Raw genomic sequence first — 14,664 nt, 5'->3', positions numbered from 1 at the left:
ACATTGGGGCTTGGTTGGGAGCTCCCAATCTCGTGGAAGAGAAAGTGATCAAAGACAGTGACCTCAGGCAGTGGAACTAGGTCATTCACAGAAGAGAGAGGACTGAGTGCACATCCACCACATCCACACATAAGCACAAACTGGACAGATGATATGATGATGGTTTGCCCGCTTCTGGTCCATGCACACTGGCCTATGGGACTCCTGTCTGTCACTGTCAGTTATTTGTGTGGGGATCCCTTACACACACACACACACACACACACACACATATATATATATAAATATATATATATGTAAATATATGTGTGTGTGTGTGTGTGTGTATATAAGGGATAATCAACAAGTAGGTGTTCATGGAGGCAAGTATGTGTTCCACGTCGTGCCTTAAAACGATTTAACTCACACCTACAAGTTGATTATCCCACTTATACCATGGTCATTTGCCAACATTATAAAATAAAAGCATTCACAAATTTTTGGTTTAGTGTTTTGCACTCAAAACAGTTTTGCACTCAAAATTGAAAGGTTATGAAGCAAGAGCTTACCGTTGTCATGACAACTTGCCACACTATACTCGCCACCAGCCTGAACCGAGGCATGAAATTCATGTAAGGTGTCATTGAGCATAACCACAGGGTATGTCACCAAATCAATGTTCCTTGGTTTTTAGTAGACGAAGTCTCTCAGTATATTAACTGCCCATTCTGTTGCTTTTTTGTATTAATCTCATCCTTCTCTTCCTCTATCATTTTATGCTCTTCAGGTATCAGTTCCTTGTGTCATTTTTTGCTTGGTGTCTTTCTTTTCTTCTCTATCTCTTTTTCCTCTGCTGCATCTCATTCTTCAAAACTTCATAACAAGTAAGCTTTAACAGCTGTGCTCTTTAATATTGCTATGGTTACAAGTTGGGTAGTGGATAAATTTCAAGCGGTGATTAAACTTGAACTGAACTATGTGTGCATTAAACGGTTTTAACGCACACCTGCCGGCCAATCAGAGACTATACACCCAGACCATGGTATAAATATATATGTGTGTGTATATATATATATATACAGCACCGGTCAGTGTGGCTGTTTTCTGGTTCCGGTGGCATGGAATGAATGAGATTGTGTCCAGACGATCCGTATTTATTGAATTAAGTTATTAAGTAGGCTAAGGACTTATTCATACATTTCTCTATAAATACTGGATGGTTGACTCAAGGTGCATGGTAAGGTGCAAGTATCACTTCATGTTTTACAAAGCAATGCAACGATGCCGGCAAAACGCTCCAAACAAACAATGTGCAACACTGAACAAAATTGTCTGCGAAGAAATATCTGATGAGTTTTACACAAACCTGCATCCTGTGAATGAACTAATTGCAAGTCTAAAATCAAAAGTGGAGAAATGTGAGGGGAGTTTGGGAACTCTTGAATTCTTTACTAATGACTCTGCCAAAATTCTCTCATAACTCAAAATTGATCAGGACACTCTACGGAATGAGAATAAAATCCTGCGATTAAAACTGGATCAGCTGAAAGAGCAGCCTCCTTACATTACTTGCAAGAAATAAGATTGATTTATATGTTCCAGGACAACTGCATCTGCTTAGAAAGGATTTTAATAGATTGGAAAACCACCTCAATGAAGTGTGTGGTTCCTGTCCTGCTTTAAATAAAACAAAGGGGGTAATAATACTAACATGTAAAAAAAACTTCAAATAACCATAATTAGTAAGGGGGGTGATGCAATCGTATTTATTTTATTACTGGAGCCACTGGCACATGCAATTGTCTCCAAGTATCACACCAATAAAAATAAAATCTACCCAGCACCATCCATCCATCCATTTTCTGCCACTTATCCAGGACCGGGTCATGGTGGCATCAGACTGATTAACCAAACCCAGGCATCCTTCTGCCCGGCAGCACCCTCCAGCTCCTCCTGGGGGATCCCAAGGTGTTCCCAGGCCAGGAAAGATATGTAATCCCTCCAGCGTGATTTGGGTCTGCCCCAGGGTCTCCTACCAGTTGGACATGCCAAGAACACCTCCAGAGGGAGGCGTCCAGGAGCACCTATCTCTAACTGTGCATTCACACCCAAGATTCATAAGTGACAAAGCAGCCAGCAGTCGTTCATTTTCAGTGAAAGCTGGCGACGAAGGGCTTCAGATGCCTCGGCAGAGGCAAGCAGTGTGATGCCAGTGCCAAGAGTGTCAAGTTCAAGTTGAGCAGAGTTTAACTTTATGCAAATTAGCAGCGACACCACTGATGCCGAAGCAGTAACCAATTGCAGAGCAGGATTTGATTTTCTCCTGCACCAACCACTGTACTAAAGTTCCTAGAAAACATCTGTTCCATTCCATATTGACAATACAAAAGAAATTGATCATTGTGTTATCCGGTTTCCCAGAGCTGTACACTTCGTCATTGTTTGTTTGTTGTTCATGTACTTTGCAACATACTGTTAGGATATATCCTGCATGTATAGTGGAATTTAGAGAAGGGGGGGGGGGATTTTTTGTTTGTTTTATTATTTCTGTATTATTTCCTGTTTTATTTACTTACCTGTCTATCACTACCCTGGTATATCTTTATTGACAGAGGTTACTTGTTGACGTACACCTGAAAACCTGTGTGTGTCCGTTTTTCTTGTGGCAAATTTTTGATGTTATTTTCCACAAGGTTAAATAACATCAAAAATTTGCCACAAGAAAAACGGACACACTTTCGCGTTCAAGTGAAGAGGAAGGTGTGTCCAAACTTTTAACTGGTACCGTGTATAGTACCAGTCAAAAGTCTGCCTGGTTGACTGCTTTGCACACTATTGGCAATGTCTTAACCAGCTTCAAGATATAGTCACCTGGATTGGTCTTCAATAAACAGGTGTGCCTTGTCAAATGTTAATTGGTGGAATTCCTTGCCTTCTTAATGCATTTGAGACCATCAGTGGTGTTGTGCTGAGGTAGTGTTGGTATACAGTGAATAGCCCTATTCCTGTACTGTAGTAATCCATATTATGGCAAGAACAGCTCAACCAAGTAAACAGAAATGACAGTCCATCATTACTTAAAACATAGAGGTCAGCCAAATTTCAAGAACTATGAAAGTATCTTTAAGTGCGGTCACTTAAAGAGGAACTATTATGCTCATTTCAGCTCTATTTTTTTATTTTTGGACTCACTGGAGTAGCTCTGCACGATAAAGTTCAAAAAAACTCCTTATTTATGCAGCCCCTCAATATACACGGTTTCTCTTACACTACATTTCAGCTCCTGTCTCTTTAAGGCCCACTCTGTTCTGATTGGCCAGATTTACGTATCAGAGTTGCATAACTTTACCATCATTACAAACCAAACATTTCCTGCTTTACTGCTTCAAATTAAAAGCTTTTAAATGACTAAATAATGGGAGACTTTTATTGTGAAGAATTTAAAGGAAGTAAAAACAAGTTCCTCACTGGCTTAGCGGAGCTTCGTTGGCTGCGCTAAAAACTGGTAGGAACAACAACATATGGAGCTATTAGAGCTATTTGTTCAGCGGATCAGTTAGAAATGATGCAAGGAGGACTAGTACAACCAGAAATAGCCACAGTGAGATGTTTTATGAGGAGCTGCAGACAACCAGCACACCTCCAACAGGTAGACTACTTATTTTATTTTGCTGTGCTGTGTAATGGCATTGTGGCTTGGCGTAACTACTCTCGGAGCAGAGCAGCAAACTTGCGCACGCTGTGCATGTAGCAATGTGCACAGCGTGCTCTCCACTCTCCACAACCTGTTGTTCCCCTTCTCCTTTCCACAAAGTTAGGTTGTAAAAAATAGGCAATAAATGAAAAATGCAAAGCAATAACCACCTTTGACGTTCTACCCTACATGTTACACGGTGTGCTGTCTCTATATTATGGGTGTATAAATAGGTAGAGGTCTGTCTGCAATGAGTCGATGAGTAAAGTTTTAGCTCAATAGTCCACGCACTCATTTATGATCTGGGAGACTCCAGTTTGAGACCTGGTGTGGGGACCTCCTTCGTAAGGTAGTTTATTGATGAACACTTATTGTAACACTTTAATTTTCTAAAATTAAAAAGGTAATAAAAACAAAAGCAGGATTTTTAATCCACACTCCACAATTTCCACTTTTATTCGAATACAAATACAAATACAAATATTTTTGCTGCCTCAACAAATACAGATACAAATACAAATACTGGGCTCTCTGCACACCCCTAATGGCTACCACAACATCCCATCTGGTTTACACTTAGTGGGACCATCATTTGTTTTTCAACAGTACAATGACCCAAAACACACCTCCAGGCCATGTAAGGGCTATTGGCTATTTGCATCAGATGACCTTGTTTCCACAATCACCCAACCTAAACTCAATTGAGATGGGTTTTGGGAAAACCAGCCTTGTTAGCAAATGTGTGAACTCTTTCAAGATTTTTGGAAAAGCCTTCCAGGTGACTACCTAAGGTTCACAGATGTAAGATTATTTAAATACATCTTCTGATGCACCTGCACACATCGACAATGATGTAACCTGGGGTTATTGGGTGTTTGGGGTTTTGAACAGCTTGTGTTCAATTGGCACTTACTTGTCCTCTCTGGATCCAGAGCCACCTTGAGGCATTCTCAGCTGCTTCAGTGGTGGTGCTCTGCTCCTTGTTACTCCTGTGATGCCCGGCGCACTTAAGGGTTTGTGGAGTGCCCAATGAATCGTCTGCAATGTACCTTGATGGGCATGCATCTAGCCTTCCAGCCCTGCATGCAATAGTTGATGACCAGCTGTTCATACTTAGTCCTCTTACTTTTATGAGCCTCCTTCATATGGTCCTCCCACAGAACTGTCAGCTCCATGATGATGATGTTTTTGGTGTTCTCTTAGACCAGGAGGATATCTGGCCTGAGTGGTACTGAAAATGTCACAGGTAAACCTCAGCTGTTTCTCCAGGTCCACAGAGAGCTGCCAGTCCTGGGCGGTCACCAGGATCCCCGCTGCCGTCTTATGTTCTACCCATGGCTGCTCTCCTGCCTTGACAAAAACAATTGCACAGGTAGTGGTGTGCACTGGGCTGTGGCTGCTGATTCCCTTGCTTCTGCAATAGGTTTCAGCACCTGGTTATGGCGCCAAGTGTATTGGCTCTGGTCAAGTACTTTTGGGCAGGAGTCTCCACTTTGCCCCAGCTAAAGAGGTTTGCTGGGCTGGGCAAGACATCGTATGCCACCTGAATCATGACAGTGATGTGGTGCGGTGCTGCTTGTCCATGTGACTTTCTGGTCCATGGCTTACTCCCACCTTGTCCGGACCCCCTGCTGACTCATATCAGCAGCTCTGCTCGACCTTCCTTCTTCCACAGACGCCCTTGCCTCCTCCTGAATCTGCCTTCGTTTCTCCATCCCCTTGCATTTCTTGTACCATAGCGTTGGGAACATTCCCAAGCCTGCTCTCCCATGGGTCACTACTCCCAACAAAACTGTGGCGCAGTCATGACTCCGCTTCAAGGACAGCATCCTCAGCTCTCCACTTCCTTCCATTCTTCACCACCACTTCTGCCTGGGCCACCTTTGGTTCACTAGAGTCTCTGTACATCAGCTCTCTTGTGTGTGTCACCTTGAACTCCACTTCCAAAGACTTTAAGGGCAACTGAAGCTTTGTGATGTTTCCATAGAGGGCGATATTGATGAGGTTTCCGAGCAACCCCAGCAAACTCCTGGGACAGCCACTGACCTTCCTCTACAAGGTCTCTACGGTGGAGCTGGGAGCAGAGTATCCTTGGCAATATACCATGCTGGTATATCCACTCTTTCCAGTTCCTGGCAGGTTGACTGAACAGATATGGAGTCCTTGAGGCTGCTGTCAAAGAACTTGCCCAAAATCTTCACTGGCTTCTCTTAGACGGTTGGGATCAGTGACTCATCGTAGTTGAAGATGAACCTGTCCATGACTCATCTCTTCTTCAGCATGAGTGATCTTGACTTTTCCGGCTTGAAGCCCATCCAAGCTCACCAGATAAGTTTTTCCATTCCTTGAAGGATCCAACTGCATCCTGGCACTGACTCTGAGGTGACTGTTAGGTCATCCATAAAAGCCCTGATTGGAGGCTGATGTGTCCCTGATCGGGTCCGAGGGCCCTGGCACTCTGCAGACTTTATTGATTGATCACATTCACCCATTCACACACATTCATACACTGAACAGGCACAGGGGCTACCATGCAAGGTCTCAACCTGCCCATCAGAGGAAATCTAGTCATTCACACTGGGAATTGAACCGCCGAACTGCCGATTAGTGGATGACTCACTCTACCTCCTGAGCCACAGCCACCCCAGTGTCATCTGTGAACTTCAGGAGATGCCTGTCATTTTAGTTACTCTGATAGTCATTTTTATATAGAATATACAGTAATGGGGACAGGACACACCCCTGGGGTGAGCCTGTGGATGACAATCGCTTCTGGGATAGAGCATCATTAGCCCTGTCTGTCTGGGGCCTACATGTTATGAAGTCCAGTACCCGTTTCACCATGCCGGCATCAAGATTAAAAGTGGACAGTAGTTTACTAGCTAAAATGTGTGGTTGTGTTGTATTATTAGCTAAGGAAAAATAAAAGTCTTGCATGAGTTTTTGTACCCTCAAGATGCTTGTACAGATAATTAAATAAGGTAGGATTATTTTTGTGCCAGAGTTTTTTGTGCTTTCTTATCTCACAAGAAACCCTGGGTTGCAGGCCAAGCCTTCGTGGTCCTTCGCAGTCCTGTTGGTGTCCTTCCCCGGCTATTGCTGCTGTTATTGTTATTGTTATGATTGTTGTTATTCTGTCCGTCCCCCTCTCCTCCTCCCCCTCTCCCTCCGCCCTCTTTCTTTCTCACTCTCAACCCAGCCGGTCAAGGCAGATGGCCGCCCACCAAGAGCCGGGTTCTGCTTGAGGTTTCTACCTGTTAAAGGGGAGTTTTTCCTTACTGCTGTCACCAAGGGCTTGCTCATGGGAATTGTTGGGTCTCTGTAAATTAAAGAGTATGGTCTAGACCTGCTCTATGTGTTGTGATTTGGCGCTATATATATATAAAAATTAATTGATTGATTGATTGTAGTTGTTCTGAATGTGCAGGTCGATTTCCTCCTTTGAGCAGGCCAGGTTCCCATTCTGTTTCTGCCCCAGCAGTGGTTTGGTGAAGCCAAAGGGATTTGCTATGAAGGAAGCCCACTTTCTGGCTTGCTCCTTCCGACGTCTTTGGTGGAATTCAGCTTTGCGCAGAGTCATAAGTCTTTTCCTCAAGACGGTCCACAGCTCTGCCAAGGGGTGGTGCTGTTCCTTGTCGGCTTCCTTGTGCTGCTTTTTGAGGGACTTCAGCTCCTGTTGGATCTGGTGGATCTTCACTGCCCTTAATTTCATGCCGTAAGGTGTTCAGGCTTGCCTCTTCTCCTATACACCAAACCTCTTCAGGGCTAGACTGGTGATGATGGTTGTCATCACCTGCAGCCTTCCCTCCATGTCTCCCTCCACAGATGCTTCAAGCACCTTATTGACATCCTCATTGAACTGGGGTTCTCATCCCCCCCCCCCCCGCCCCCCCCTCAGGCTCCTCTGGGGGTATTTCTCCATGAGTCATTCTGTTGCTTGATCTGGGTTTCCTAACAAACACACAAACAAAAAACAAAATAAGATTACGAATGAGAGCATGCAGAAATCATTAGATAACGGACACCTCCACAGGCACAGGTGCCGTAAAAGGCCCCTGTCCTACAGCACCTTGAGCAATCCCAGACACATCAGCTTAGGAAAGTGTCATGGCGGCTTTCTTTGTTTTGACTGAACCCTTTGACTTCTCCGCCAAGAATATTAATAATTAATTTAGTTAATAATTAGTCATACAACATGCAGGCTTGGGCCCTCTGACTCCTTTAGCCCCATGGCCTGTGCCTGGAGGGCCTGTTTGATCATTTAGCCATGCTCCTGGGCCTGGTTGGGATATCTGCCTTATTTCCACCTCTGCATGTCTTGTACAACATCATACTACAACAGTGAATTACAGAGAAAATCATGAATCTCATTGTGCAAAAAGTACATCTCAAACCACATGTAAAGTGGTCTGAGATGTAATAGGTCTGTTCTGGGTTTAATTTCCTTCATTTTTATGATGGTGAAAATCCATAACTTTAGTTTCCACCCATTTCAACTTCCTGGGATTATTTTGTTGGAAAGAAATGATTTTGATGGCAATTTTAACCATAGACTCAGCAACAAATTACTTTCTACTGAAGAGTGTGATCAATCAGCAATCATAATAATCAGGTCATAAGGAGAGTAAGAGCAGCAGACTGAGCAGAGCTCTGCTTTAATTAAGAATTCTAATATCTGTGATGGGAGATCTTGATGGATGTCGACATGTCATGTCTCTTGGACTGAACTGTCTCTGCCTCAGAGATCAAAAGCTCTTTGAAATCACTGAAGCTGAATCCCTTGCAGGTTAAGACAATGAGTGAGGTTCAGTGCAGCTCACTGAATGTGAAAAGCCCTCCCCTCAAAATCTTTTTTATACACAGGGGTTCATAAAGTTCATACAATCATCATCAAATATCAAGAAAAGCAGCTTCAGCCACATGACATTTATAGATTTTCAGAGGAAGTAAAAGGTAGAATAACAGATACTAGATTCTCAGATTACTTGAAATGAAGTGCAGTGGTATCCATGCAGCACATTTTAAAAACTCATCTTGATTTACACATTGCTGCATTTTTTAAAATATATATACAGTGTGGGTGTCTGTGTGTGTGATTTGAAAATTAACAAAAAAAATATATGTATAATAAAAATTTAAAAAACACATGCTGCAAAGATGAGCGAGAAGGGTTTTTGATGATTTAAACATTTGATGCTGGTTTTGGGAAGTGCAGCTCTGGTCTGTGAAAAAAAGTGACTTAGCTGACAATTAAATTTAAACAAAACTACGTTTTTGTTTCAGGCTTTTTATATAGCACACTTCCTTCTGAAGCAGCCAATCACCTGCCGGAGCTGGAAGCTAATCCACCAATCACCTTCTTGTCCCCGCACACACTTGTTTACATAAATGCACGAACAAATACCTGACACATGTACACATTGAGTCCGATGAAATAGAACATAACCAAACACAAACATTTTAACAAAAATGACAATCACAGTTGTAACACATGCCTGTTCATTAAGTGATTCATTGATGGTTTGCAGAGGATGATGACCCTTATAGGGTCTATTGACATTGGGCCTCGTGCATGAATCATTAACTTTTGTGGCAAATATCAATACTGCTTGTTCATAGGTAAGAACAAAATTTAAGAGTGCCCTGGACCACACATAAGCCAATATGCACTTTGAACCCCGGCAGCGACTCATTTCACTTCTTTTCAACATGTAAGCAGATCACTTTTATTAACATGTGAAATGACCTATACTCAAGGCAGAATTGTAATGCCATTTATTTGAGAAATGGTTTCTATTTATTGTTTTTTAAAGTTTCATTTATTTCTTTGAGAACATCATTAATCTGTGAAAAAGTGGAAGAGATATGCTGAAGAGTCTCTAATATCTTCTCTTGACTTTGTCGGACCGACTCCGAGATGATCTCTGCTCAGGTGGATTGTCTTGATGGTCAATGCGTGCTCTGGGAGGTGGATGGTGTACCAGAGCCAGATGCATCTGGATAATATAAAGACCAATAATTCATATGTTTTTTGTTTCATTTATTCATATACCAATGATTTGGAAATGATGGGCATGTAGCTTAAAACAAAAATGGACATGGTAGGCTATAGATTAGATCAAATTCAAGTGTTTTTTAAAAATATGTTTAATGTGGAATCAACTTAATTAAATTCCCTTTGAAGATTAAAAATTTGGATTGATGCTTACCATTGTTTTTAGATCTTGCTAGTTGATCCTGGGGTATGCTGTCTGGTGCTGACGGGAAGTTTCCTGCCTGTGGTAGGTCACTGTCCAGCAGAATATCAGACTGCACCCCCCAACAGAGAAACAATGATGGCTCCGCTGCGCTCATCCATGTCTGTTTTCTTGAGAGTTTCCTGGCCCCCTCCTATGGCTGTCATAGTACATCTGGTAGCAGACAGTCGTTTTTTTGGTGTCCATTTTTTAAAATTTCACTAAGCGTTCTTTCTAGGTTTATTGGGGTGTTTCATGCTAACTGCAAATTGCCAGTAACAGGCATTCAATTTAAGATCAAACTCAATTCATCAACATACGCAGGTGGGTAAGAACAGACTTGGGAGTTGCGCATCATCTACAGATTTGGGGTCTCGCCTATTTTTTCCGTGTGAAGCGTGCGGTTCTCAGCAAAAATAGGGACAGGGAAAATGATCTATTGACAGTCATATTGACAATGTACCAGCAACATTACACCTAGTTTCACATAGTTTCAATGTCTATATCTGTAGAATATGTCACATACATGAGGTGTCACCACTGCCTGTCAACCTGTGGTGCACACAGGGGCATGGAGCTTCTCTGGCGGGGAACTCCAGTGTGGAGAGTTGGTGACACACAGAGCTTCTTTTCTCAACTCCTGTCGCTTTCTGTGATATTAGTTCAAATTGGGACTCCTGCCTGTTGTTTTACCTGCTTCCAGGCAGAGATTTAGTGTTGTTATTTTCCTTATTTGTTGTCAGTTTCCCTCCTGACAGTTGGAGGTTTGTTTGTCAGAGTGTGTTTGGCTCATTTGGGGAACTTGGTGTCGTCTGGAGGGATTTTCTTCACTTGGAGTGGTGACAGCCCGGGTTTAACTGGTGGAATAATCAGTATAATCAATCCTGTGTGAGGAGTGTATGTGGCTGACACAGAACTATCCCCAACCAGACCCCACCATGCCCGACAGAAAGAAAGCCGCTTTCACCTCACATTATTATTTGTTTTTCACAGTTGAGCATACACTTCTTAACCTTTTTCTGTCTAAACTAAATATAAATGAAAATTATAGTGTAATGAAATGAAACTTTTTATTATTGATGGCCATTATCAAAGTCAAACTCTATGTAGAAAGATGGAGCTGGCAGCAGCAGCACTGCCGCAGCAACACTGTCTGTGTGGACACCGCAGACCTGCGAGACGCAGCAGTTCAGCGACGCACACGCACTGCACAGGTAGAGGTAGGCTGTGTGGCCCAGGTATCAAGCTGCACAGAACAGATCGAGCTGGGCAGGAAGTTAGACACAGAAACAGCATTGAGCATCCAATCAATTTTCAAAATAAAACACCTCGTGCAGACTCCCGATCATATAACAATAAACACGATTGAAACAGACAAATAAAGAAAACCATTTAACTGCATAGCCTACTTAACCATAGTAGAAGCACAGAAATCAAGGAAAATGACGAAATCAACAAAAGCTGAACAAGTTAAGAAAATTGGGCAGTTTAGTTACCATAGCCTAAAGGTGATTTTTGAGCTTTGACTAGGCTGCCGTGATTACTTATAGTAGGAGTGCAACTGAATTTAAAAGGCTAATGGCTTCCCTGCAATCAAGATGCACCACCTCTGAAACGCTCCCAGTGGGACAGGATGCCATGCAGAGGACGGAGCAAAACCGTGTCGGAGCTGGAACGCAGCTCACACGTGCCCAGTGGGATCCCCGGTGTTACATGCATTCAGAACCAGGTATTAGGGCAGGTTAGGGAAAGATGGTGGTCTTGCTTAAATACTGAAAAAGTAAAATGTGAATTGCAGGACAAGACAGATTGTGTTTATTTTACTGTCCTCTCAAGAAAAATGACACAATAGTTCATAATGTCAGTCGGCCAAAAAAGACAGCCAAGTTACATTTGAGTGACAGATGCCATCTGGCAGCTGTAGTAATTCTGACCTGGAGCAGTGGTGCAGCTCACATGATGTATATATATGTGGACAGATTTCCTCAGTCAGAGGAGGAGGGATGGATGGAGGCATAAAGGCTGTATTCAGACCAAATCAGGCAGTGCGGCGAAAACACCAGTCCTCCCATTCATTTGAATAGGGGTAGTGCGTTTTGGCTGTGGGCGTTTTGGCTGCTGTGCTCAGATCAATAAATGTTATTTTCTGATTGTTTCACAGCGGTTACGTTTTAGAGCACAAATAAACACGCCCACACCCTGTGGCGGTGGGCCACACTGCCTGATTTGGTCTGAATACGGCCTAACCAAACAGTGGACTGTGCCACAGAAGGCCGCTGTTTGTCTCCTGTTTCCAACCATGGCTTATGATTGTAGCCATGACGACGAAGGTCTCCTAACTTTAAGGAAGTAGTAAATTTAACCCACACCACGTTTCTCTAACCTTAACAAAGTGATCATTTTAACCCAAACCATGATCTTTCCCTAAATCTAACCAAGTGTTTTTTTTTTTGCCTAAACCTAACCAGATCTTAACCACAGCATTGTCACATCATAAAACAACATTTTTTAACAGTGATATGTAACAGTTTTGGAAAGCACGCACAAATGATCATGTCCTGCTGATTACTGCTGATAGCGGCGCCAGATTAGAAAACAGGCTATTAAAAACATGTTAAACATAAAGTAATGAAATATTACGAAATAACTATGAAATAAAAAATGTTTAAATGTTCATACTCTGTGTCTCGTAGTCATGTCCAGCATTCACTAAAAATTTGTTTTCAAATTGTATTTGGTGAATTTGGTATGAATACATACACTTCCTGTGTGAGGGTCACCGGGGAGCTTCTGTGCTTTTAACCCATGTTTCTGGATGATGGTTTGGGACACATTCAGCAACTTTTTCAGGGTAATGTAGAGATGGGTAGCTTTTGATTTAGCTTCTTTGTCTGGATAGGTGATTAGGTCAGGATTCATTTAGCTACGCATTTGTTCATAATTTTGCTGAGTCCCACCCTGAAGTCAAATTCTCTACATCTACAATAAATACTTTGAGGGCTGAATCTTCTTATTTGCTGGTTGTTGGTGAAGTAGGTAACCTTTTTGCAGCCACCTTCAGAATCTTTTGTGATAATTTGTGTGGATGAAACTGGCTCAAATAGACAAAGATGAAAGATAACTCTGCAGGATTATGTTTATCAGTATGAACACTAAAACAAAAAAGGTGAACTTGTAGGGGTGAAGACCGAGGAGAAGAATTGAATTAAATCTACAGTTGACTCTAAATGAACTGAATTTGGACACTTGGATATTATTAGATTTTTTAAATATCTGTTTTGCCTTAAGATGCCTCAAATCCTTGATGCCATTGAGGGAAATAAAAGTACGATAGTGACTTTATGAAAAAAAAACCCTTACCCTCCCACCCCTTATTCTCTTTGTACTATGGAATGCCACGCTTTCCATCCTTCTCATCTACAGTTCAATGTTACTTTTGACAAACTGTGAAAAGAGGCTTGTGATTGTGATAATTCCCACATAGGGTATTATTATTGTTTTGTTTTGTTTTGTGAACCACGTATGCTGAAGGTTACAGTTACCTCAACTGCTCATTTAAAGTGAACTCTGGTTGGGGTTCACTCCTTTAACTGTAGACTTAAAAGTGAGTAGTGATGTAGAATGATGAACAGAAGGTTTGATTCATACGCAGTTTTAGACACAAAAGCATTAGCAGTTGAGTGAAAGTAGATAATATCCTTGTTATATGCAAAAATATATTCTCTGTACTTAAAATAAATGAATAAGAAAAGATATAAAAATAATAATCCCCTTCATGCTATGTGGTGTCATTTTATATTTAAATACTGAAAAAATGTTTTTGCTAGCCGGGACGTTGGTGTTGTGATGTTTAATATTTCAGACCTGCACTCCAGACAGATTGATCCATTTATTGGTTGAAAGAAAAAAAAAAGGTTTAATAAAGGCTTGATTCACCTGCAGAACATCTCAGGAACTCAGAACAAGCTGACCCTAACAGCATGTTGTTTGATGATGAGGTCAGAGGATGTCGACTCTGTGTTGAGTGATTAGATGAAAATCTGGAAAATCCTGCACCTCTTTGATCAGATGACCTGCATCAAAGCCTCGTCATCCTGCAGCTGCTGAGCAGATTGTCTTCATGTCAACACGGCTTAGTGTTCCACAGCACACCACGTTTAACCTCCTGTTAACCCCGTCTGCTGCAGGCCCGATACGGAATCATAAACACACACTCAGTATCTTCAGGGAGATACAGTTTCAGTTCGAAGGTTTTCTGCTGAAGTTTTTTTTTTTTTTTTAATTAATCTTAGAAGGAGTGAAACAATAGTGACAAATATCTGCACAGATCCAACTACTAAATACATTTAAAGTACATTTTGTTTTTTTGTTTTTTTTAATCTAAATATCATAACCTACAAACATCATTTCCCATAAGTCCTAGACTGTTGCAGGTTAAACATCACAGCTCAGCAGAAGAGGTGAGTGGAGGGGTCATGCCTTGTTCAGACATGTCTGTAATAACAGCAGGACAGAGACAGCAGAGATTACAGTTAAAAAGTTGAAAAGATTACGACTGTATGTCATGGATCCATGGATATGATGGATGTGGCAATAGGCAACGCACTAACAGAATCTTGATCAATATTTGATCAGCTATGCCTAGTTTGACAGTTTGATCTGAGATTCTTGAGTTATCGGCTTTCCTTTTTTTCCAAATTTGAGTAAAAGACATGTTTGTATTGGTACAAGATTTTGGTGCTATAATGCAACATC

General features: G+C 41.8%; 1 pseudogene; it reads right to left on the bottom strand.

Annotated features, from left to right (window-relative positions):
- Positions 1-1,863: 1,863 nt before the first annotated feature.
- LOC137192065 (uncharacterized) lies at positions 1,864-6,816 on the bottom strand (annotated as a pseudogene).
- Between the last annotated feature and the right edge of the window lie 7,848 nt (positions 6,817-14,664).

Source organism: Thunnus thynnus, chromosome 11 (assembly GCF_963924715.1).
Source record: "Thunnus thynnus chromosome 11, fThuThy2.1, whole genome shotgun sequence".
NCBI classification, from domain to species: Eukaryota; Metazoa; Chordata; class Actinopteri; order Scombriformes; family Scombridae; genus Thunnus; species Thunnus thynnus.
The sequence above is the reverse complement of the archived record's forward strand: the minus strand, read 5'-3'. Positions and strand labels throughout refer to the sequence as shown.